The sequence below is a fragment of the Manis pentadactyla genome, chromosome 2 (assembly GCF_030020395.1).
Source record: "Manis pentadactyla isolate mManPen7 chromosome 2, mManPen7.hap1, whole genome shotgun sequence".
NCBI lineage: Eukaryota > Metazoa > Chordata > Mammalia > Pholidota > Manidae > Manis > Manis pentadactyla.
The window spans coordinates 176,577,087-176,602,783 of record NC_080020.1 but is presented as its reverse complement, the minus strand read 5'-3'; the positions used below and the strand labels follow the sequence as shown (position 1 = coordinate 176,602,783).

The 25,697-nt window shown below is 41.6% G+C and overlaps 1 long non-coding RNA gene across 3 annotated transcripts; it reads left to right on the top strand.

Annotated features, from left to right (window-relative positions):
* The first annotated feature begins 11,831 nt into the window (after positions 1 to 11,831).
* On the top strand, positions 11,832 to 24,888 carry LOC118923962 (uncharacterized). 3 transcript variants are annotated; one of them, XR_005029402.2, is made up of 4 exons: positions 11,912 to 12,839; positions 20,192 to 20,329; positions 21,924 to 23,783; positions 24,428 to 24,887. It is a non-coding gene; the product is annotated as an uncharacterized LOC118923962 (long non-coding RNA). The 3 variants fall into 3 exon arrangements; XR_005029403.2 differs by lacking the exon at positions 11,912 to 12,839 and adding an exon at positions 11,832 to 11,874 and having other exon boundaries at positions 21,924 to 24,888; XR_005029401.2 differs by having other exon boundaries at positions 21,924 to 24,888.
* Positions 24,889 to 25,697: the final 809 nt, after the last annotated feature.

Below are 25,697 nucleotides of genomic sequence, written 5' to 3'. Positions count from 1 at the left end.
TTAATGGAAGTAAAGCTCTTGGTGCCTGATAGGTACTAAATCCACAAGTAACTGCGGGATTGACCACGTGAGGAACTGTCTTTTGCTACCCTTATTGCTGCAGGTCTGAGCTTGCAAACGGAAGAGGGAAAGTTGGATTTTGAATCTTGGAATTGAAAGTTTGTAGCCGTTGAACAACCTCTCCTCACTTTTGTCAGCCTCCAGCCCTTGGCAACCACCATTCCATTCTGCTCCTGGAGAATTGAGCTTGGAGTTTCTGTTAAATTCCACATGTAAGAGATACAATACAGTATTTGTGCTTCTCCATCTGACCTGTTTGACTTAGCATAATGTCTTCCAGGTCCATCCACCTAGCCATCCATATTATCACAAATGGCAGGATTGCCTTGTTTTTTAAGGCTGAATAATATTCCATTTTATATGTCACATTATCTCTGTCCATTCCTCCACTGACGGACACTTAGGTTGTTCCTGGATCTTGGCTATTACGAATAATGCTGTGATGAATGTGGGAGTACAGATATCTCTCTGAGATAGAGATTCACCTCCTTTGGGTATATACCCAAAAGTAAAATTGCTGAATCATATGCTTGTTTATTTTTAGAGGAACCACCACACTGTCTTCCATAGTGGCTGTAACACACTCTCACCAACAGTGCACAGGGATTCCCTTTTCTTCACATTCTCACCATTTGTTATCTCTTATCTTTTTGATAACAGCCATCCTAACAGGTGTGAGGTGACATCTCACTGTGGTTTTTATTTGCATTTCCCTGATGACTAGTATGGCATGTGCTGATTGGACACTGTAGCTCTTTTATGGACCATTTTTTAATCAGGTTGTATTTTTGCTATTGCATTGTAAGAGTTCCTCGGGCATTTTGGAGATTAACCCCATTTCATGTATGTTTTGCAAATATTTTCTCCCATTCTGTAATCTTATGGTTTTTCTCCTATAACTTATTATTTAGGTAAATTACATTAATTGTATTCCAAACGTTGAGCCAGCATTGTATTCCCAGAATAAGCTCAGCTTGGTTATGAAGTATTTTGTTTTGTTTTGTTTTGTTTTTAAAAATTTTTTTATTAAAGTATTGTTGACATACAATCTTATGAAGGTTTCACATGAAAACACAATGTAGTTACTACGTTTACCCATATTATCAAGTCCCCACCCATACCCCAATGCAGTCACTGTCCATCAGTGTAGAAAGATGCCACAAATGCATTGTTTGTCTTCTCTGTGCTACATTGTCTTCCCTGTGACCCCCCACACCACATGTACTACACATAATACCCCTCAATCCCCTTCTCCCTCTCTCCCGACCCACCCTCCCCCACCCCTCCCCTTTGGTAACCCCTAGCCCCTTCTTGGAGTCTGTGAGTCTGCTGCTATTTTGTTCCTTCAGTTTTGCTTTGTTGTTATACTCCACATATGAGGGAAATCATTTGGCACTTGTCTTTCTCCGCCTGGCTTATTTCACTGAGCATAATACCCTCCAGCTCCATCCATGTTGTTGCAAATGGTAGGATTTGTTTCTTTCTTATGGCTGAATAATATTCCATTGTGTATACGTAACACCTCTTCTTTATTCATTAATCTACTGATGGGCACTTAGGTTGCTTCCATATCTTGGCTATTGTAAATAGTGCTGCAATAAACATAGGGGTGCATATGTCTTCTTGAATCTGAGAAGTTGTATTCTTTAGGTAAATTCCAAGGAATGGGATTCCCGGGTCAAATGGTGTTTCTATTTTTAGTTTTTTGAGGAACCTCCATATTGCTTTCCACAATGGTTGAACTAGCTTACATTCCCACCAGCAGTGTAGGAGGGTTCCCCTTTCTCCACATCCTTGCCAGCATTTGTTGTTCTTAGTCTTTTCAATGCTGGCCATCCTTACTGGTATGAGGTGATATCTCATTGTGGTTTTAATTTGCATTTCCCTGATGATTGGTGATGCAGAGCATCTTTCTATTTGACTGTTGGCCACCTGAATTTCTTCTTTGGAGAATTGTCTCTTCATATCCTCCACCCATTTTTTAATAGGGTTATTTGCTTTTTGGGTGTTGAGGAATGTGAGTTCTTTATATATTTTGGATGTTAACCCCTTGTCTGATATGTCATTTACAAACATATTCTCCTATACTGTAGGATGCTTTTTGTTCTGTTGATGGTGTCCTTTGCCGTACAGAAATTTTTAGTTTGATGTAGTCCCATGTGTTCATTTTTGCTTTTGTTTCCCTTGCTCGAGGAGATGCATTCAGGAAGAAGTTGCTCATGCTTATATTCAGGAGATTTTTGGCTATGTTTTCTTCTAAGAGTTTTATGGTTTCATGGCTTACATTCAAGTCTTTGATCCATTTTGGGTTTACTTTTGTGTATGGGGTTAAACAATTATCCAGTTTCATTCTCTTGCATGTAGCTGTCCAGTTTTGCCAACATCAGCTGTTGAAGAGGCTGTCATTTCCCCATTGTATGTCCATGGCTCCCTTATCATACATTAATTGACCATATATGGTTGGGTTTATATCTGGGCTCTCTAGTCTGTTCCATTGGTCTGTGGGTCTGTTCTTCTGCCAGTACCAAATTATCTTGATTACTGTGGCTTTGTAGTAAGAGCTTGAAGTTGGGGAGCATAATCCCCCAGCTTTGTTCTTCCTTCTCAGGATTGCTTTGGCTATTTGGGGTCTTTTGTGGTTCTATATGAGTTTTAGAACGATTTGCTCTAGTTCATTGAAGAATGCTGTTGGTATTTTGATAGGAATTGCATTGAATCTGTAGATTGCTTTAGGCAGGATGGCCATTTTGACAATATTAATTCTTCCTATCCATGAGCACAGGATGTGTTTCCATTTATTGGTATCTTCTTTAATTTCTCTCATGAGTGTCTTGTAGTTTTCAAAGTACAGATCCTTCACTATCTTGGATAGGTTTATTCCTAGGTATTTTATTCTTCTTGATGTAACTGTGAATGGAATTGTTTTCCTAATTTCTCTTTCTGCTAGTTCATCATTGGTGTATAGAAATGCAACAGATTTCTGTGTATTAATTTTGTATCCTGCAACTTTGCTGAATTCAGATATTAGATCTAGTAGTTTTGGAGTGGATTCTTTAGGGTTTTTTATGTACCACAATATATTTAAAAGGACGATTCTGAATGTACAATTGCTGTTACCATGCCCCAGCCCTCTGTCTGGTGATATTTCAAGGTCATCAAGCAAATGAAAACCTTGTTGAGTATGATAAGTATTAAAACCCTTTGTTCCTAAAGAAGCTGGAGAAAGGGAGGATTCTTGGTTTATAAAATGTTCAAATGTAGTGATATTTAAAAGTACTCTAATATCACTGATTCACAGAGGTTTCAGCTACCTGTCATGCAGCCTAGGACTAGGAAGTAAGCAAAAACAGCCTCTGAGTGACACAATAAATGTCACTTGACTAATTAAAGCACTGATTTTATGAGGTAGGTGATCTCCATTTCATAGTCAAAGAAATTAAGGCTCAGAAAGGATACCTAAATCTATACAGCTGGTCAGTTAAAGAGTGAAGATTCAAAACTACATTGGGCGTGGAAAGAGTTAAAATAAGAAAACACAACACACATAGTGGATCTGTGGCATCTTGCTGTACTGATTGACAGTGACTGCATTGGGGTATGGGTGGGGACTTGATAATATGGGTAAATGTAGTAACCACATTGTTTTTTCACGTGAAACCTTCATAAGAGTGTATATCAATCATACCTTAATAAAAATTTTTTTAAAAAAAGAAAGAAAGAAAACACAACAACCCAAAGTCCACTTCACCATGCCTTGGTTGCCATAATATTTATAATGGTTTTATTGTTTGGCTTGGTTTGATTTTGTTTTTGTTTTTTTTTTGTTGTTGTTCTTAATCCTCCCACAGCAATTTTGACTACCTAATACAAATGGGATTTACTGCAAGAACACTGTGGTGGCTTAGAGAACTGAAGGAAGAGCTAACAAACGGGGCCAGACAAGTAGGAACCAGGCAGTCTGGGGCTTTCTCTCTAGAATGCAGTGGTTCACGTGACACAGCCCAAGCTTGCCAGGCTAAGACTCTCCACTGGGGTTTTAAATTCCAGGAGGGAGAATGTGGTTTGCCTGCCAGGGTTAGATATCTACAGCCCTATTAGTCAGCTCTGCCCAGGGAAGTCAGGAGTCCTGGACCCCAAACATGGCCACTGGGGCTTTCCAGGGCCTGGGCCATTCTCAGAGAAGGGTAGAGTCCCTGAGGACCAGGCAGACACTCAGGTGTGTCCCCAACAGGAATTGCTGGGAAAAAGGGAATATGAGTGCCCTGTCACCCCAAGAAGCCCCTGTAGAAATGTTCTGAGCTATGGATTCAGCCTAAACTTTGCACCATGCAGAGTTTCATCATCATCATCTGGTGTTGCAAACTTTGGAAGCATATCTGCAACTCTGACTTCAGTGGCCCCTTGAAAGTTTTAAAACTCATCTTAACTGCACCAAGGTGGCTGCTCTGGAGCTTGTCTTCCAAAGGCATCCTTGGGTGTTTAATGGGTCATAGGGCTGCTCAGGGCAGGGGGAAATGAAGGCACACAATATAGAAAGCTCAGAGTTCCCTGAAAGACAGGCTGTGCTCACTCTCCGGAACTTCTGAGGGCTCTCTAAATACTACAGTTAGAATGTTTGACATACATTTGACTCCATTTAGTTGTGCATTTCAACTCACCCCACAGAAAGCTGCCCGTGCACAGCCAGTCCTTACAAGCAGTAACGAGAGGTGCCTGCCTAAATTCTAAAGTTTATTTAAGGCTATTCGAACCATTAGCTGTAACTGGAGTTAAGTTATAGCCACAAATCACTAACCAAATTAAATGGCCAGTAGTTGAGCCAGCATTTCAAAGTCAGAAAGGCCTGTATGCAAACCAACAAAAGCAGCAATTGGCATTGCACAGCACCTTGCTTCTCTTCCAACTATACTTCCCTCCAGTCTTGATAAAGCTGCTATTGTTATAACCACTTATGCATGAGAAAAATGAGGCAAAGAGAAAAATTTTGATTTGGCCCAGAACAGAATACTAGGAAATCCCACAGAATGGTGACTTGAACTGAGGTCTTCTGACCCCCAATCTGAGGCTGATGTATCTTAGGAGGACTTTCTAAAGGATTCATCACTTCTGTATTTCTTTTATGTTATCAGTCTTCTGTCAGAGTATGTTACTGAATGATTCTCCACCCTTACACTGAGGGACAGGCTTCTCCAAGCCAGTCTAAATGTATGTGCAAAGAATGCACTGGATTAAGGCAGAAAAAGACAAGGATCAAATGATTTCACTCACCTGTGGAGTATAAGAACAAAGGAAAAAACTGAAGGAACAAAACAGCAGCAGACTCACAGAACCCAAGAATGTACTAACAGTTACCAAAGGGAAAGGGACTGGGTAGGACGGGTGGGAAGGGAGAGGCAAGGGGGAAAAGGGGCATAACGATTAGCAGACCTAATGTAGTGGGGGCACAGGAGGGCTGTACAACACAGAGAAGACAAGTAGTGATTCTACAGCATCTTACTATGCTGATGGACAGTGACTGTAATGGGGTATGTGGTGGGGACGTGATAATGGTGGGAGTCTAGTAACCATAATGTCGCTCATGTAATTGTAGATTAATGATACCAAAATAAAAAATATAAAAAAAATAAAGAAATCATACTACTTCTGAGAATGTACCCTAAAGAAGTTAAAACTTATGTTCATACAAATACCTGTATGTGAATGCTTATAGCAGCTCTATTCCTTATCACCAAAAACTGGAAATTACCCAAATGTCCTTCAACAGGTGATCAAGAGGCAAGTGGGCAAGTCAACTAAGTCTCTTACATACACAGAAATACTACACGGAATAAAAAGAAATGAGCACCTTGTGTTGCTACCTGCAACAAATTGGATAAATCTCAAGGGCTGAGTAAAAGAAGCCAGGCTTAAGGTTCATTTATACACTGAGTGAAAGAAGTTAAAAGAATATATACTATATGATCCCATTTATATATTATTCTTAAAAAGACAAAACTGTAATGATGGAGATTAGATCAGTGGTTCAGGGGTTGGATAGGGAGAGGAGGTGATGACGACCAGACAGCATCAGAGAATTTTCTGGATTGATGGAATGCCCCTGTATCCTGACTGCATTTGGTTACACCAGTCAATAAATGTGTTAACACTCAGAACTGTATACTGGAGGGAAAGGAGTTATTTTACAATATGTTAACTTTTAAAATAAAGTGTTAAAAATACCCCCCCACCAAAAAAAAAGAATGCACTAGATTAGTGTCTCTGCCCAAGAAAATTGTGCCACCCTTTTCTTGGGTTCTAATTGCAGGAACAGCTGAGCTAAAGCAGATTCTTTTGACCATTTGTTGCCAGATGCTGGATTACACAGTAGACAAGAGTTTTCTAGGACTACATTAAAGCGAGTATAGTTAGGGTGAGAATTTGGGAAACATGGAACTAGAAAGAACCTTATTCCAAACTTCAGGATTGAAATCCAAAACCAGTTTTTGCTTTTGCATGTTAGATGTTAATCAAAGCTTAGTTCAGGCTCAGCACTAGTACACAGGTCTTCAGTGTTTCTCTATGGATTGATGATTGTCTGGCCCCTCCATCCCCTCTTTGAGTGGGAGATGAGTGAAAGGCATGGAAATTGGTAAGATCTGGGGAGAGAAAATCAGGCTCTTCATGGTTCTGATCTATGTTCTTCAAACTCTAAGTCAAACTACACTTCAAAAATAAATAAATAAATAAACAAACAAACTCCTCTAGGTCAAGGCTCCATTGATGGTCTATTAAATCAATTTATTGGGTCAAGACCAATACCATTTTTTTTTAATGAAATAGAATAAAATAAAATTAGTCAAACAAAATATATCAGACTATATCACGTGTAGTTAGGGTAAGTGATGTTTCATGAAACATTTTAAAACAATTTTCTAAAACAAATACTTTCGTGTATAGTGACTTGTGATGTAAATTTGTATTTTCTATTACAAATCACAGTAAAAAAAAGTTGGAAAGCCATTGACTAGGTGGTTTGAGAGCTGGAATGTCTAGGTTTATAATCCTCTCCACTTAATACTAGGTCTCAGCTGTCAGGGAATATCATGGGGGTTATTTAAAACCTGCCATCTAGAAGCATGAAATGAAAACCAAAAGCTGCAAAGAAAATAATTTAGAAACTTTAAATATTTTTAAATTTTCTATGTGAAAAGTGTAGAACAGAATTGAAAGGTGAAAAACCTAACAAAAACCTTGCACACATATTTCAAAGAGTAAATATTCTCAATATAAAAATGATTATAAATCAGGAGAAGATAAAGTCTGATATCTCCATAGAACAGCAAAGGGCAGAGGCAAACCAATAAAAAAAAGGGGAAATAGATGAAAAGATGTCCAATTTCATCAGTGAAAACAAGATATAATTTTCCCACCTCTCAAGGTTTTATAAATACTGTTTTATTAGAGATGTAAGATTATAAAAGGCATCACATCCAGCTGGTGGGACTATAATTAGATAAACTGGAGGAAAAATTGGCAATATGCACCAGAAGCCCTCAAAATCATGGACCCTTTGACTCAATAGTTCGTCTTTAAGTAATTTATCTCAAGGAAACAGTCATGGGTGTGTTCAAGGTTGCCGACAATAGTAAAAACTAGGAAAACACCGTGACTGTCCAGCAATAGGAATGTTATTATGATCTCTTTTGTGTAAAGTACAACGAATAAATAGATAAACACACAGAGTTCCCCAGCAAGCTGGCCTGGGCCTTCGTGCAGTTAGATGCCTGGCAACTCCTCTGGGAGTTCATTTCCCTAAACTGACAGGTCCAGGCAGGAGGAGTTCATTGCCCTAAACTGACAGGTCCTGGCAGGAGGAGGGAGAGTTTGGGGAACACAGGCTTAGAGATGAGGAAAGGCAAACAGTGGTACTGTTGAATATCAGTGCAGAGAGAGGTTTGAGACAGAAACACAAAAGCTGTTTTCAGGAAAGACTGTGAGATTTTAAGTCTGGTACCCAGGATTAACAAAAAAGATATGGGTGTGGTGATTAGAAGTGCCCTGGGAAAAGCTGACAAGAGGGTATAAGGAGTATGGGAGATAGGCAGGACTTTGCAAGTTTATTTAAGATGTTCAGGGAAGACCCCTCTGATGGGCTGATGTTTGTCCTAGATCTGAAGGAAAGGTGAGAACCAACAAAGGAGTCTAGGTAGAGGGAAGAGCAAGTGCAAAGGCCCTGAGGCAGCAACCTACCTGCTGTGTTTGTGAACAGCGCAGACACAGCGTGGCTGGAATGCAGTGAGCAAAGGGGAGAATGGGAGAAGACAAGGTCAGTGAAGTAGCCAGATCAGGTCATAAAGGACATTGCAGCCATTCTAAGGATTTGCCTTTGACTGAGTGAGCAGGGGGGCCACAGGAGGATTTTGAATAGAGAAGAGACATGACCTGACTTATGCTTTTAAAGGATCACTCTAGAGAGAGCGCAATGTAGAGAACAGATTTGGGGGACAGGTGTGGGAGCTGGAGATAGAAATTGACTAGTTAGGACGCTACAGCTACAATCCAGGCAAAAGGCAGAGGGTTGGACTAGGGAGATAGCAGAGAGAAAATGGTAAGAAGTGTTCAGATCCTTGATGTATTTTCAAGGTACAGATCTGCTAATGGTGGGGTGAGCATATGGGTTTGTGTGTGTGTGTGTACAGTGGGACTCCAACTCATTATAGCATTTCCTAAAAGCTCACCAGATTTACAGCAGCAGACTCACAGAACCCAAGAATGGACTAACAGTTGCCAAAGGGAAAGGGACTGGGGAGGGTGGGTAGGAAGGGAGGGATAAGGGGATTAAGGGGCATTATGATTGGCACACATAATAAAGGGGGGCACGGGGAAGGCAGTATAGCACAGAGAAGACAAGTAGTGACTCCATAGCATCTTATTATGCTGATGCACAGTGACCATAATGAGGTATGTTGTGGGGACTTGATAATAGGGGGAATGTAGTAACCACAATGTTGTTCATGTGAAACCTGAGCATAAGATTGTATATCAATGATACTTCAATAAAAAATAAAAATCAGATCAGGTGGTAAAAAAAAAAAGCTCCCCAGATTTTAGTGTACCAGCAGGGTTGAGAATCACTACAGGTTGAGAATCACTGCTCTAGACTGAGAGGATTACAGAATACTTTATTCTTTTTATTTTCCATAATTTCTACAGTAAGTTGTAGTAAGGGGGACAGGATATTTTAAATACAACATTTTCCCTCCCTCTCCTTTTCCCCCATCTCTCCCTCTCCTTTTCCCCCATCTCCCATGTGAAATGTGGGTAAGATAATAACCATACAATTTTAATGATATCTCCACCTACTAAATTCCTACCATCCTTTCATGGTCAGCATAAATGCCACCTTCACTCTGGAGTCCCCTGAGCTTTCCTAACCATCGGTGACCACTCATTTTTTGCTCACTCCTATGGCCTGTGGCCCCTCCTTCTGGAGCTTAGTTCTCTAATTGTACTTGGAGTCTTTTTGGCTGCAGGAAGCCTTTCCCTTAACTCACTCTGGAAACTGTCAAAGCAGGTCCTGGGACGTGCTATTTGCCCCAAGTCCACAGTCCAGATGGGAGAAATAGTGCAGAGAAGACCCTGGAATGTCAGGCCATGGAGACAGAGAGGCAGGCTAAAGGTTGTCCCTGGATCTGGGACAGGCCATGGCTTCCCCTGAGGCATGAGGCTCCTGGTTCGTCTGCCCTGAATCCCTGACTCTTGGGAGGCAGAGAGTGAGCTATTTGTGCAAGAGGCCCTGGAATGCACCCCAGTTCTCTGGCACTAGGTGCCCCATTTGGAGGTCTAATAAAAAGCTATGAAGAGTGATGGGAAAAAGCTTCTTCCCCTCTTACACCTCCTTCTACACACACTATTTTGCATCTGGCTTTTAAAATTTTTATACTATTAGTTACCCATATCATTAAATATTCTTCAAAAATATACCTTTGATGACCCTGCATTATGCTCATTATAATTTAATCACTTCCCATTATTAAATTATTTTTAGTTTTTATTATTATATTTAAGACCATCTGGTAATTGATATAAAGGGAATAATTAGAATGCAGTCTCCATTCTGAGACTGCAACCAAGATGAAAAACTTCCATTTTCCACCTTTTAAAATTCTGCTTTGAAAAGCAATTACTGTTGCCAGTATCTGAGTAATAGTATCTTTACTATTATCATCAACCATATAGATAGATTCAGTTCACAAAGCACCTCCTCATACATGATCTCATCTAATTGACACAACACTATGAAATAGGTTATTATTTTCATTATATCTGGGGAATTTGAAGCTCAGAAATGCTATGTGACATATTCAAGGTAACACAATGATCTGGTGTTAGAGCTGGGACTTCAGGACTCCCAAAACTATATCCTCTATCATGTACAAAGTAATATACTAAGGGCCGTGGGGGAGAAGTGGATGGTGGTAAAAGGACAGGTGTGGAACAACTCTACAAGGCACAGTGATTGGTGTCACTAGTGAGATACAGATAAAGTGTTACTGACAGCAGGCTTGCAAGGTCAAAAGGCTCCTCTCATTGGGAAACACTGCAGAAGGCTTTTTGAGAAAGCAATGACTAAAAGTCCGGTCTTCAAAGATGAGTACGATCTGAATATTCAGAATAAGAAGTAGACATGACCTGACTTATGCTTTTAAAGGATCACTCTAGAGAGAGCGCAATGTAGAGAACAGATTTGGGGGACAGGTGTGGGAGGCACAGTGAGAGGGAAAGGGAAGTGTGGCTGACTGGGTAAGGGGCCAGGGCAGGGAACAGGAGATGGGGAACGGAGTTGTAATTGTAGCTTCAGACGCTAGAGCCAGAAAGGTCTTGGAGATAATCCGTGAGGAAACCAGAGATGTGGAGCAATTTGAAAACGGTACCAGGCAGGAAAAGGGCAGGGTTCAAGTGCTACCCGGGCCTCTGGTCGGTCATCCAGGCCAGTACTCCTCCTATGCAATACACTTTATCAACCTCCTGACACTAAGGGACCCTTCCGTGGAATAGCATTTGCTATACTGGATCAGTAACCAGTGGTAAGATGAGGGATCAACACCAGACCTTTTCAGAGGAAGGGCAGGAGGAGGCTAGCTACTTCAGTGGCTTGGCAATGTGACAAATGAGGCCTGAAGAAGGTGGAGTCAGAGGAACAAAGAGAAGGGACTGGAGGAATAAATATTTCAAAGGGTGCACTATCAGCTCCTAGCACCTGATCAGATATGGGGTGAAAGGAACTAGACATGAATTTTCAGCCCCTTAGAGAAAGCAGCGTCAGTGTCGTGAGAAAGGCAGAAGGGGAGGGTGAGCGAGAAGTTGATGAGAAGCCAGAGAGCAGGCGGACTTACAGGAGTTTGGGGGCAGTGCAGTCGTCTACACCTCACGCTGCTGTTTGCGAAATACGTATTTACTGCTGAAAGTCTTCTGGAAAAATATCAGGAAAGTGTTATCAGTCGTGACCTTGGGGGAGGGAAATGGGTGGTTAGCAGTCTTTCCTGTTTATATTGTACCTTTGGATTAGATGCCATGGGCACATAGTATCTAAGTACAGCAAAGTAATTATGTTTTCCAAGTTGTGCAGTAACCGGAAAGAAAGAAAGAACAGAAGGGAGTAGTGGGCTCGTTCTTCCTTAGGACGGGGAGATTAGCGAACCCTCGAAAAACGAGACTGAAAACGCGAGGGGGAAGGGAAGAGAGCTCGGAGGCTCCGGGGGCAGCCAGGCCGGCCTCCTGCAGCCGCAGAGGGGACGTGGGGGGAGGGGGCCGGAAGAGGAGCGCGCGCCGCCGGTAGGTGGGCAGAGGGAGGGGCTTCCCCGGCGGCCGAGGCAGGCGCCCGTGTAGGGCTGGTTTCACCGTCGCACCACCGGCAAAGTGCTCGTGGGCCTGCGGAGAAACAGTTCTCAGACCTTCCTGGTGAAACGGGAATTGTTCTGGCGCTGGGGCTGTATACTCATGGCAGCACCGGTTATGGTGGTCAAACACAGGAAACAAAGGACGTCAACATAGGAATTTTCACATGCACTGAGGTGCCTTCATGCCGCAGATTAATATTCGGCCGTTAATAGTGAACCCAGTTTAAAATATACAGCTTCCTCGGTGGACTCAGAAAAGAAGATGCGCGCGGCGCCTTACACGATGCCATTTTAGAAAACAAAAGGAGACCCCGCCTGTGCGCGCGTGTCCGTTTCGACCGGGGCGTGGAGGATGGGGAAAATTACGGAAGTATACACAACGCTGGCTACACTGGGATAGCGGAAGATGAGAGGCGGGGAAAGCCTTAGGACTTATAAAGTGAAAGGATCAAACGCAAAACAAAACCAAAAAGCCCGTAAGGCCCCAGGCTCGGAGAGAAAGACCGTGCGGCAGGGTTGACCCCGGGCGCAGGCCGAGTAGCACGGGGCCAAAGGGCCCCCCGCCACGACGCTGCTACGGGTTATTTCCGCTGGGTGCGCGGGCCTCGGGGCCCTTTGTTAAAGGAGGAAGGGAGAAAGCGGATGGAGCGCTGCGCCGCCGGGCGGAGTGTCGGGCCCCAGCCGTTTCTCAGCCCCGCCCGCCCCGGCTCTTTGGTCCCGGTCGGTGTGCGCCGGCGGCCGCGCTCCCCTCCCTGGGCCTGGGCCGCCTCTGCTCACCGCCCGAAGACGCCTGCGCGCTGGCCCTCGGGCCCCCTCTCCCTGCCGCCGCCGCGCCCACGTGGCGCCCACTCCCACAGCTCTCCTCCGCGCAGCCATTTGCTCCCCACCCCCCAGCTCTTGGTAACTAATGATCTACTTTGTGTCTCTACGAATATGCGTATTGTAGATATCTCATATAAGTGGAATCATACAATATTTGTCAGGCTTATTTGCTTAGGATAATGTTTTCAAGTTTCATGCATGGTGTAATATGTATGAGAATTTAATTACTTTTTAAAGTTATTGTGAAAACGTACATAAAATTTACCATTTTAACCAAATTTACGTGTGCAGTTCAGTGGCACTAAGTACATTCACATGGTTGTGCAACTATAGCCACTGCCCACTTCGGAACTTTCCATATTCCTGAACTCTGCAGTAGCCGTGTTCTTACCTTGGCGGATTGAGGGGGACAAAGACACTGGAGAATATCCAGATCTGGATGACAAGACCTGGGTGTGTGAGGACAAGCGGAGGGAACTAAGAATGCTGAAGAGAGTGAGGCCCCGGGATGATTTTAATTAATGTAAAAAACAAAACTGGAGGTTTTAATTTAACAACAAATTTAAAAGACGCCAACAGCGATGTAACTGGAAAGGATTAAAAGGACTATGAAGACTCTTCACACAAGTGAAGGATGGCAGTATAGTAAAGTGGTTAGAGCTATTCTTTCACTAGAAATACGTGATTCATATTAAAATTTTTCTAGTAGCCACGTTAAAAAAAATAGTAAAATATTTAGCCCAATGTATTCAAAATACGATTTTAATGTGTAATCAATTTAAAAACTAACAATGAGATATCTCCTATTCTTTCTTTCACACTTGGTCTTTGAAATCACATTGGCCAAATTTCAAATGCTCAATAGATATGGCTACAGTATTGGACAGCACAGGGTTGGAACCTGGGGCTTAGGTGTTAGGTCTGGAATCAAGACCCATATTCCATCCCTTAACTAGCTGTGTGATAGGGCAAATTAAGTACCCACGCTTATCCGTTTCTACATCTATAAAGTTGAACTAACAATACCCAATCTATAGAGTAATTATAAGGTTAATGGCACGTGAAGTACTTAGTACATGCTCAGTTATTAGTGGTATATTAGGTGATTATTACTCTGAATTAATGAGATTTGGTATTACTGTTAGTGTGACTTCATTCATGCCCGTCAGATAATGTGACTGGGAGACACAGAAGGATAAAGTTAAAAGACAATGGACAAACTGGGAAAACCTATTTGCAACACAAGTGACAAACAATGTTATTTTTGATATGTAGGAGAGCTTGCAAATAAAGTGAGGAATATGAATGGGAAATTCAAAAAAGGAGATATGAAAAAAAAATCTGAAGGAAGTTGAACTCTCGGAATGAATAAAAATAAACACATGGGTGTAACAAATTGGTAACAAACAGACTTTGGTGGCACCTAATATTGAAGATATGCGATCAGTTCTCTTTTCAAATCAAGATTTTTCTGAAGTCTTGATGGATCTGATGCCAGATTATCAGGATAAACAAGCTGGTTCTTGCTTCCAGGGAGAACTAGCCAGACAGCCTTTTCTACCCACCTTTTTCCTCTAACCAAATGAAGCTGAACAGCCAACAAACACCTTCTACCAAGGTTTTTCCTTATCACATGTGCAGACACTTTGTATTTGCTTTGCTAATAGTGTTGACATTTATAGTGTAAACAATCCTGTACACTAGTGTTGACATTTCATATGGCTTGAAAGAGCCCCAGCATTGTTCAAAATTTAGGCAGGGTTAACTTATATTCTTACTTAAGCCACAATGCCCCAGAATATTCTTGACCTCTAACTCCTTCAGGAATGCTTTATTTGCCAACAGGGTCAGCTACATAATTTGTGGGACCTCTTTTCCATAAAAGAAGGAAGAAGCTTTTCCATTTTTCTGCAGTCGCTTTCTCAACCCATGGTGTTTTTGTTTGCTAGTTACTGCTGTGTGCTCAGGTATGGGGATGGTGGAGGCGTGCTCTCAAGAGGTGCCAGGCTACCCAGAGGCAGTGCGCATCTCCCTGTCTGGGAAAACTGGATCTAGTGGTGGGTGGGGGATGAACTCTGTGATCCAAGTCCTTAGTCTTCCGTTTACTGTGGTACTTCTGCCCTACAGTGGTGCCTTGAGGCAAAAGATGCCTCATGATGCTTCCATCTCAAGGGGAGTGAGGTTACAGGGTAACAGAAAATTAAGAGGAAAACAACACATTGGTTAGGGGATCAAAATAGTATCTCTGCATATGTATCAATGCGTGAGAACTAGGTTAATGAGTCAGCCCCCAGACTGCTGATCCATTCTTGATGCATTAGTAAATCAGGTCTTGAGCCTGGCAAGGCTGAGGGCCAGTCTAAGCTCTGAGGTAAAAGTAGACATTACGGGGATCTCTGTAGGCACCCAGCCATTCTTACTGCTGGGTTTCCCCATTCTTCCTCTTTACACTCACTTCCAGAAAGTTCCTAGACTGTCAGGGGCCCAAATGGGAGAGAGGGTATAGTTAATTGGGAGCAGACCTGGGGTTTCACCCTTTGTCCTTCCTTCAACCCTTGTTTTACTGTATCACAACTAATCCTAGTGTGGGTAGGATTTAAGGGACTTTTCAGGGGCACTTCCAGACTCCTGCCTTGGAGGGAAAACCCACAGCCTTCTGTAGGTTCAGAAAAATATACTTACATATGAAGCCAGTGCTGAGAATGCCTTCATTTAAAGTTCAGGGACCAACCTGCCCCATTCCACCTAAGGCTAGATTCTATACATGGGTGTTTCCTGCCCACCCCACTCACTGGAAACCCAGCAATAAAAAAAACCAACACAGGTCTCTCATTTTAGTCAAAGGATGAGAAATTATTTCCTGACTCAGAGGGGCCCAGCACCCAAACACTGGCAACTGTGTGAGCTAAGAAAGGAAGCTTCAGCAGCTTGGGAAGCACTGGCCTGGCGCACTGGTGGTCTCTCCAACAGCGGCCACCCCAGGTGTCTTTAGGGCCCATCTCTTCCCTGGGAGAGTTTTAGTCATCTTCTGCCCCACTGTACACTGTTCCTGTGACCACTTGAGGTTTATGAAAAAGAAGAGCAAGAAAGCTGAAGACTTCCTTTTTGCCAACAATGCCTTTTTCCTGTCAGCAGCATTTATATTATTAATGACCTTCTGAAAAATCCTTTTTCCTTTTTTTGGATATATTCTCTCTCTTCTGACTCATTCATTCATCCGTTTGTTCACCCAATCAGCAAGCATTCATTGTGTGCCTGTCTGCCAGGTATAGTGGTGGGTGTGGGGACAGGAGGAAAGTCTCTGCTTTCAGGTTCATCACTCACAAAGGGTCTCCCCTTTCCCTGGCCACTCCTCCACCTTCCCACTTCCTCCCCTTCTTACTCTCAGTTCTCAAAGATGACATCTCCTGTGGCTTTTTCTTTTTGTCCTGTTCTTATCTCCTGCATGTCTTTGCTCCCATAAGTCCGATACCACCACAGCGCAGAAGTCCCTTCAGCCCCATCCCTAACTCCTGAGCTCCAGAACTGATTTTCCAACACCTGACCAGTTATCTCTACTTGATTATCCCACTAGTCAATTAACAAGACCCAAAAAACCAATTTTTCAGCTTCCCACCATCCCTGCCCCATCCAGCCTCACTCCTGTTCCTGACCACCTCATCCTCCTGACTTCAGAGCTTATGTGAACGGAAACCCTCTTTTCCCCAGGATCCAGGATAAAAAGTTTGGTTTGTTTGACTCTAGCCATGTCCTTGCCCTTCCATAGCCAAATCAATGGTCGACTTCTATAGACTCTAGAGCCATGCTGTGTCCCAAAGATGTCTCTTTATTTCCATTTCCACCACCAACCTAGCTGAGTCTCCCGTGGACTGCTAAATAGCCTCCTGTTCAGTTTCCGTGGTTCTGATTTTCTCTCTTTTTAATGAAGAGCTCCCCTCCCCGCATGCCTTTTTCTTGCCTGAAAAGTCTTCAGGGGTTTACCACCAGGGGGATCACCAGCATAAAATGCAGAATCCCAAACCTAACATCCTAAGGCTTCATTAAAACAGCCCTGTTCTTCCCCATATTTTCTATTTTTCCTGAACACAGGGTCTGAGCTTTAGCCAAATGGAGCTATTTTCTCCTTTGCTCATGCTGTTTGCTCTACCTAACATGCTTCCCTAACTCCTGTTTCTCTTGATCCAAATCAAAGCCCAAACCAAATCTTTCCTATTCCATGAGGCCTTTCTCTTCTCCCAAATAGGTGGAATTTTTTTCTTCTCTAAAGAACCATAGCCCTAGATGTGTACCTCTCTGAGACCCACATACCTTGTTTTGTCTTCCTGTCTTAGTGAATCAACCACTTGTGGGCAAGAAAAGTTGACTTCCCATGGCTTCATCTTCCCGAGCCTAGCACAGAGCCTTATCTAGAGCAGCAACAAAATGAAGTAGAAAGAGCAAGAACTTAAAATGAGAAGCCCTGGTTACTGTTAAACTTCGGTCATGTCACCTAAACTCTCTCTGCCAGTGTCCTTATCTGCTATTTGCTATACCTCATGGGGTTGACTGTACATCAAATACATATATATGTGAAAGTCCTTATAGATGGCAAAAATAATACATTAATTTATTTAGTCAATAATATTTACTTCACTGAAAGGGAAGAGGTTGAGGAGATCATAGAGGGAATGCAGAAAGATGTTCAGGAATAAGAGTGCACACAGGTAAGCACCATCATAGAGAGCTCCTATGCTGCCTGAAGCCTCTCCCTGCCAATTGCACCCTGTCATAAAGTGGAGAGAAAGTAATCAGACCCACCCATGTCACTTGTGGGGCTCGGGGAGAAAGTACAAATGGAGACCCATATACCATATCTGACATGCTTTCATCAAAACAAAATTGTTAAGGATGAGTGAAACTAGTTTTTATATGACTGAAAGTCTACAAAATACTAGAGTTGACTGAATTTAATTACTTTGACATATGTTGGGATATAATTTGATAGACTCATAAAGTAATGAGTAATAAAGACACAAAATTCTTAAATTATCATACATTCCATAAAATGTGTTTATATTCATTAGAGAAAATTATTTTTTCTTGTGTTCATTAGAGGCAAAGCTTCTAATGATGTACTGCATGTGTAAAATTCTTACTGATTTTGAAGACTCACTACAAAAAACTCAGTAATTTTTATATTGATAAAATATTGAATTGGTAATATTTTTGATACATTGGATTATAAGATAAACTAAAGTTAATAAATTAAAGTTAATTCACCTACACCTATTTCTTTTACTTCTTAAGATGTAGCTACTACAGAAAATTCAAGATTATATTTGTAACTTGCATTATATTTTTATTGCATATGCTGACCTAGGATTAAAAATTAAAATGTAATTGTATTTAAGTTATATAAAATCTGAATAACTCATAAAGTATAAAGTACAAAATAAAAAATAAAAAATTTCATTTTTTACAAATTATTTTAGACATTTTAAGTGTCTATTAAAATGCAAATGTTATAATATCAAATATTCAAATAAGAATTATTAAAATAAATCCAAATATTTTTTAAGCTTAAATATGACATATTTCTATAAATCTAGAATCACTTACAATTCTAAGATTCCATATATATCTAATTTAAGAGAATCAAGCATGTTACAGTTACATATGCATAAATTTAAGAATGCATCTTTTTAATACTGAAAAAGGCCATTTCCTCAGCTGTCATGTACAATGCTGTGAATATTTGCTATTTCTTGAGTACCTCTGTAACTGAATTAGAACCAGAGGAAAAAAAATTGATGTTCTGTACTACTGGGAAACCATACTTTATTTTGTAAGAATATGTTGTATCTCTGTCATGGCATTCTAAAAATAGCTCCCTAGAGATGGCCATATCCTAATCCTGGAAACCTGTAGATATGTTACCTTTTATGGCAAGAGAGTTTGAAGGTGTGAGTAAGGTAAGGATCTTGAGATGGGGAGATTATTACCCAGTATAATCACAAGGGTCTTTATGAGAAGCAGGAAAGTCAGGGAGAGAAAGACAGATTGGAAGATGCTACATCATTGGCTTTGAAAATGGAGGATGGGGTCACAAGCCAAGGAATATAGGTGGCTTCAAGCTGGAAAAAGCAAGGAACCAGTTTCTCTAGAGCTTCCAGAAGGAATGCAGACCCGTTAACACCTTGATTTTAGGATTTCTGATCCCCAGAACTGTAAGATGATAAACTTTTGTTGTTTTAAGCACTAAATTTGTGGTAATTTGTTACAGCAACACTAGGAAACTAATATACCTACTGTCTGAAAAGGATTGAACAAGTTAATTTGTTTTTTTCTCTTAACTAAGTAGTCTATTCCTCATATCCACCCTGAATCCCAAAGCAGTCTTCCAACATAGAAGCACACAATCCATAACCTTCATAGCATTCAAATGCAGTGCCCTTTGGTTTTGAGGACACAGGTTAACAGTTGGGGAATAGGGTTTCTGGAGGTCTGAATATAGTGATAAGAGTGGAGGTTTAGGGTTGTGAGTACAACTGGGTTGGCACTGAGTACCAGGTCCTGGGTGACAAAGATTTTCATGAGTTCTTTAAATAATTTTTTATTTTATGTTTATGATATGTGAGGTCCTCTAAAGTACAGGTTTCAGTGTAGGAGCCTCCTGTTTGGGCCTAAGCCCTAAAACTAACAATTCAGTAGGCAGGGCAAAACGAAGCAGGAAAGGCTGTTAACAGTTGCTTTTTTTGTTTGCTTGTTTAAACACTGATCTAAGTAATTTCAAATCTAGAAGCAAAGGCAATGGATAGAAGACCTCTTTATGATTAGAAAATCATAGATTGTGTAAGTCTGGAACCAATAGCCTGATTATATTTAATTGAGTAATTCTAGAGTTATTCCTTTAAAATCAGGTCTAGAACATGGAAAGAATGCTTATTATTTTAAAATATTGTTCTAGAAATTCTAGCTGCTCAATAACCTAAATGTCCCTCAGTGGGAACCAGTTAAATTACAGTACATCCACATACTGTAAAACTCTGCAGCCATAAAATAAAAATGAGAATGCTCTCTATATACTGATAAGGAAATGTTACCAAGGTATAGTGTTAAGTGGGAAAAAAGCCCCAACAAGGTGTATAAGGTGTATATACCATAGTAGCATTTATATTAGAATGGAATAAAGAAAAGTATACATTTGTTTTAGCTTGTATACAGATAAAAACAACAAGAAAGATAAACAAAAACCTAAAAACAGGGTTATCAGTTTGGGGTGTGGGAAATGGACAGGTGGGGGGCACAGGAATAGGAGAAAGTGTTTTTGGTATACACCTTTTTATATTTTTTTAGTTTTGAGTCACCTATCCAAAAAAATGAATATAAATAAACATTTTAAAAGCAAAACAGAACTCCTCCTGTCCTTTCTACTCTTCTACATGCCTTAGAAATCTCTGCAGAGCAGACTGTGTCCACTTTTCAATGAGACTGCAGTGCAGAGGCTCTGGGCTCCTCCAGTGGCTCTATCAACAGTGTCAGCACACAGACCAGGGGAGACTGCCCTGCCAGCAAGCAGCTCAGGCCAAGTACAACCTCTTCCCTTATCCCTTCTTAGAAAAACAAAACCAATAGGCAAATCCACTCATCAGCATTTCTGAATCCAGCTGCTAACCAATCCTTTCTGCCCTTTATGCTCTTTCTTTTCTTCCGTTTTCCAGAAAAACCTGGAAAGCTGAAAAACTCTGCAAAATGCCTGACAAGCTCTGGCTGCCTTGTTGTTTTCCTTCTCTCCTTTGGCCTGTGTCATCCTCTCAGGCAAGGACTGCAGTCTGACTTCCTGCCAGCTTTCCTGCTGAGTTCTTTTCAGTGTCGTAAAAAAAAAAACAACAACAACCCATATTTTCCTAAACCCACAAACCTCAATTTAGAGGTCATTTTGTCCAACACCTACCTAAAGTAGAACATCCCAGTTGTGAAATTTAGCAGAGTAAGTGTATTTAGTTTTAAAACAGAATCCCTTGGTTTCACTTTGTCTAACCAATCAACTGAAGTAACAGCTCTCATGAAATATCTGCTCTTGCTAAGAATCCCAAGGGGCAAGTCTATTTGTGTGTGGAGTCTGCAGCGCAGAGCCCCAGTAAATTTCCATTTAGTAATTCAGTGACTCTTAATCGACACCTAATGTGTATCCATGGCTGGCTGAGGTCCCGTGCTAGGTACAGAAACAAACATGAGACCCCAGCTCCTGCCCCCAATCTCTAATAATCTGTTAGGACACCATCAATTCATAAATGTGTCTGTACTCATTTGTTTTGTTCTTTAAATCCATTTGCAAAGTAGCAGCCATATTGCTGAGTCATAGACGTTTTCATGGTTAGCTATGGTCAAAAATATGATTTATAGGAATGGCTTTCTCGTCTTCCTTTTTTAAGGTTTTGGAGAATAGCTTTTATATTGCAAAGATTATAGCTAGAGTTCAAACTCTAAGTAATGTAATTCAGGATGTTAATTTAGTTGTAACAGCGTCATAGCTTTCAGCTTTCATTAGCTAGAATTCCTTGGTTACTGTGAAGGAAATTGGAGATATATGTATGCCAGGTGTGTTCAATGAAAGGTTCTCCTTAAATCAAATGTGAGTCTAAAAGCAAGTCATTCATGGCAATGCTGTACTTGGCAGGGATTTAGGTGTCTAGAACCACAGCCTGTTATCTCTCCTGAGAGTACTGGGCCAGAACACCACCACCCAGCTTGTTCAATTTGCTGGGAATGTGGAGCAGAAGGCCCCATAGAGACAAAGTCCATTCCCTGTTACACACGTACAATGTCACCAGGAATGATACTGTGAGATTCATTCTGTACTGGCTTATTCTCAGAGGAAAACCCCAACCAGGTTGAGAAATACAAACACCACAGACTGTAAGAAGCAGCAAGAAGCTTCCACATATCCACATAAAACACATCAGCAGGAAGAAGGATCATTATGTCACTCAGGTTTCCTGTCAGGACATCCTGGCTTGAAACAATGTTTTGTCACTGAAAAATGTAAGACAGTTGACTGATGTGAAGCTGCCAAATCATGTCCTTAAGAGGCTCAGCAATCTGTCAGCTCACAAAGGAAAACTCAAAAGCAGGTATGAAAATCACCCATTCCCATTAACAACAGGTATTTTTTTCTTCCAGGTGAAGAACATGGGAACACAAGGGCATGAACTGATTCATGGAATCTCGCCTGGGGAAGGGTCCATATAGATTCTGACCAGATAGGTCCCTGTCTTCAACAAACAGCCTTTGACAAACTTGGGGTACAAGCATTACTGCATAAAGTAGTAGGCTCCATTTTACCTCTTACTCTGAAGATCACCCATGAGTTCCCCAATGCCATGGGCTTTGCCAATTGTCATTGAACAATATAAGCAGTTAAGTTCAGCAAAACAGATTAAGGCTATACACTGAACAGTATAAGCTATCTCCCTTGGGGAAACACAGGATGAGAGGATCCATTAAATGTAGGTGTAGGCCAAGGCCCTGTTCTCCAGGTTTGTTATGTCAAGATTGGGATCAGACAAGCACTCATCCATTCATTAATTTATTTACTTACACATTTGACAAACATTTATAGAGCACCTCTGAAGTTTCAAGCACTATGCTAGGAGTTAGTTATGTGAAGGTGAATAGGACTCAATTCCCTGTCTTGAAGAAGTTCAGTCTCATGGTGGAGAGCAAAGAAAACCAACAGGTACAGTAAGGTACTGTGATGGATGCACAGATGGTCACTGCTCTTGTCATTGTTATGTCCTACCTTGGTTCAAGTATGGTGGCATATAAAAAGTCAGGGAAGAGTAACACCTGAATTGAACACCTGAAGAGTAAGTAGGAATTAGTCAGGGGAAGGGGAAAAGAAGGAATGTACAGAGGGTGGGACCAACTTGTGCAAATGTACAGAGAAGAGAGCGAGTGAGAACATGGCTCAGAGTTTTACATGGTTCAGTGTGGATGGAATAAAGGATGAGGGAGGATGGAATGGAAGAGATAGGCAAGGGTGGAGGCATTGGAACCAGGTGACAGAGGCTCTTGCTATCATGCTAAGGTACAGGTTGGGTCTTATGCTTGTTTTGTCCCCCATAGGCCTCAGACAATGATGGATATATATATTACTTGTTAATAAACATCTGAAGACAATGATGAATCATTGAAGGGTTTTAGGCAGGGGAGAAGCATGACCAGGTTTGCATAGGAGACAGTATGTCAGGGGAAGACTTGAGGGTGAGAGTGGAGGCAGGAAGACCAGGTAGGTACCTGTGGTGATTCAGGTGAGGTGAAGATGGACTGAACTAATGTAATTCCAGTGGGAGTGGAGAGAAATGCATGGACATAGGGTCAGTACATGATATAGGGGATGGGACTGCCATTTTTAGGTCAGAGAGTTTGGATGCTTTTATCATTTCTCATGGGCACTACCAGACCACACGCAGAAATTACTGGTCAACGTGACAATCCTTCAAAACCAGACTCAGACTATAAAACTGGTGGTCTTTACTTCCCACTATTGTGTCTGTGTAAGATGCCACTTCTCAGGTTCCCATCAAACTTCTCTTGAACTTATTCTCATTGCTTCTTAGCCAAGGGAGCAAAAGGGAAAAAAACTATTCAGAAAGGGATGATACTTAACTACCTTTTAGTGACCAGCGTCCTTCCACAAGCTGGGTCAAAGGTGAAGGGGCCTCCAGCATTCTGTCTTTACACAATGCCTGAGAGACCAACAGAGACAACTTCAAGTCCTTATGCAGCAGAAGCTAGAATGAATGCCTAGAGGTAGACAGACTTACCCAAGGACAGAGCTGGGGAGCAACCATGACATCCAGAAACACAAGTCCCCCTCCACTCCTTTAATTTCCCCCCAGTCATATCATTAACAAAACAGAGGAAGGAGGAGGAGGTGAAGCCAGGAATGAGCCAGGTTCAGCTACCATTGCCACCCCTACCCCCATTTCCCCAGCTTCAAAGAGAATATTGGTGACTGCTGACATCTAAGTCTTGCAGGTCAGTACAGACTTTTGAGACCTGTTGTACATCTCTCAGCCATGTTCCAGCACGTACTGTCTTTCAACACTCGTATTCACACTGTCCCAAATTTGATCTTTCCCTCCTCAACCACACCTCTACTTCCTTCTACTATTCTGTCCCATTGCTAAGTCATCACAATGTCTTGAGAATGCCAATATTTTTGTGCCCCAATTTCATCTCTGGCACCAAGAAGGAGTATAAGATTAATAGTTCTGACACTCTTGGTTCAGAAAATACTGCTGTTAAGCTCAAGGTGGGGAGGTTGAGATCCTACCCCCAATTTCACTATCTCCAGCCTCCCACGTGCATCTGCAAACAGGGAACCTCCTGAGGAAACATGCTCTCGCAGATTCCACAGCCACCCACCTCCAGGCCTGGTTTCCTCCACTCTCCACTCCCCGGCCCCCACCCCCTGATGGGAAAAGTGCTTCTTTAGCTTTTTCCTCTTCCCTGTTTGGCTCTATCACATCTCACCAGATCAACACTTATTTTCTTAAAACCATAGTGTTTACATTCAAGGGTCAAAGGTACAATCCCATTTTCCTCTGTCATCGCACCTGGCTTTCCTGCCTTTCAGAAGAAAATGCTCCATTCAGAGATCTTGGTTTATTTTTTTCCAGGCGGTGAGTCATAGCCACAGATTTTACCTCCTGGTGTGTCACAGCATGGTCAGCTCCCCCAACTCACAGAAGATGATCAAAGACTATATATTATATGTACTTATATTCCTTTATATTAACTTGCACATAATACTTTAAAATTTGGAGGAAAAACACCTCATCATATCCTACCTCCCCACCCTTGTTTAATTCTATCTCACATCTGATATACTGCATTGTCCATTCCCCCTTCCTTTTTCTTTCCCTCCTTCCAGTCTTTCTCTCTCCTCACTAGAATGTAAACTTTTTGAAGTTTTTAAAGCTTTTGTTTGTTTAAATGTAAACTTTTTAAAACTTTTATTTGTTTGAGTTCTATATCCCCACCCAGCTAAGTGACTGGCACATAGTACATACTCAGTAAATGTTGAATAAACAAATTGTTGAATGAACAGTTGATTTTTCCTTTTCTCTGGAACCTACCACTCCTTCTTCTGACTCAAGTGTTTTTTCTTTGGCTTAGCAGCTATGAGATCAGATGACCGTATATTTTACATCATCTCTAAGAGGGGAACTTCACTGAAGTGGCAATGGGTTTTTCTTTTCCACCTACTGAAATTGTATCCATTTGGCAAATTCACTGTCCTCCTTGGTAGCAACATATTTGACCCTCCCACCTTACTCTGAATCCATAGCACTCAATGCCTATGTCACTCATCTAAAATTTAGCATTCTCTGCCTTGTGCTGATAATACAGCTTTCCTGAATGCAATAGCAATAGGAAGGTCAACAATAAGACAAGGGTAGTATTTCCTTGGCAAAGCTGGATCCTGCTCCTGCTTTCCCTCCTCCTATCCTACCCTTCTCACAGATCCCCACTAGGGAGTACTTATCTTGATGAATTTCAACAAGGACCCAGATCTGGGCCTTATACTTTCAGGCTGGCCCACTGTGAGGGGACTCATCTCTCAAACATATATTAACTGAATTCACACAGAGGCTGAATGGCATACAAACCAAATTGACAATGTTCGATTTACAGCAAGGAATAGTGGATATTTTAATGGACTAGAATGCTTGACTTGGCCTGTCTGATCTTCTCATGGGCTAAAGTAAAGGCTGCTTAGTAAATATGGACTTAGAACAAAAGGAACCAACCTAGAGAAACATTGCTCCTTTAGGGCAGGGCCCCTTTTCTCTGCTACAGGTACAGTCTGACCAAGGAAATCCTGGAGCTCAAATCTCCTTAAGACCTGCCCTTCCTTAGGCAGTGCCAGAAGATACTTCTACACTT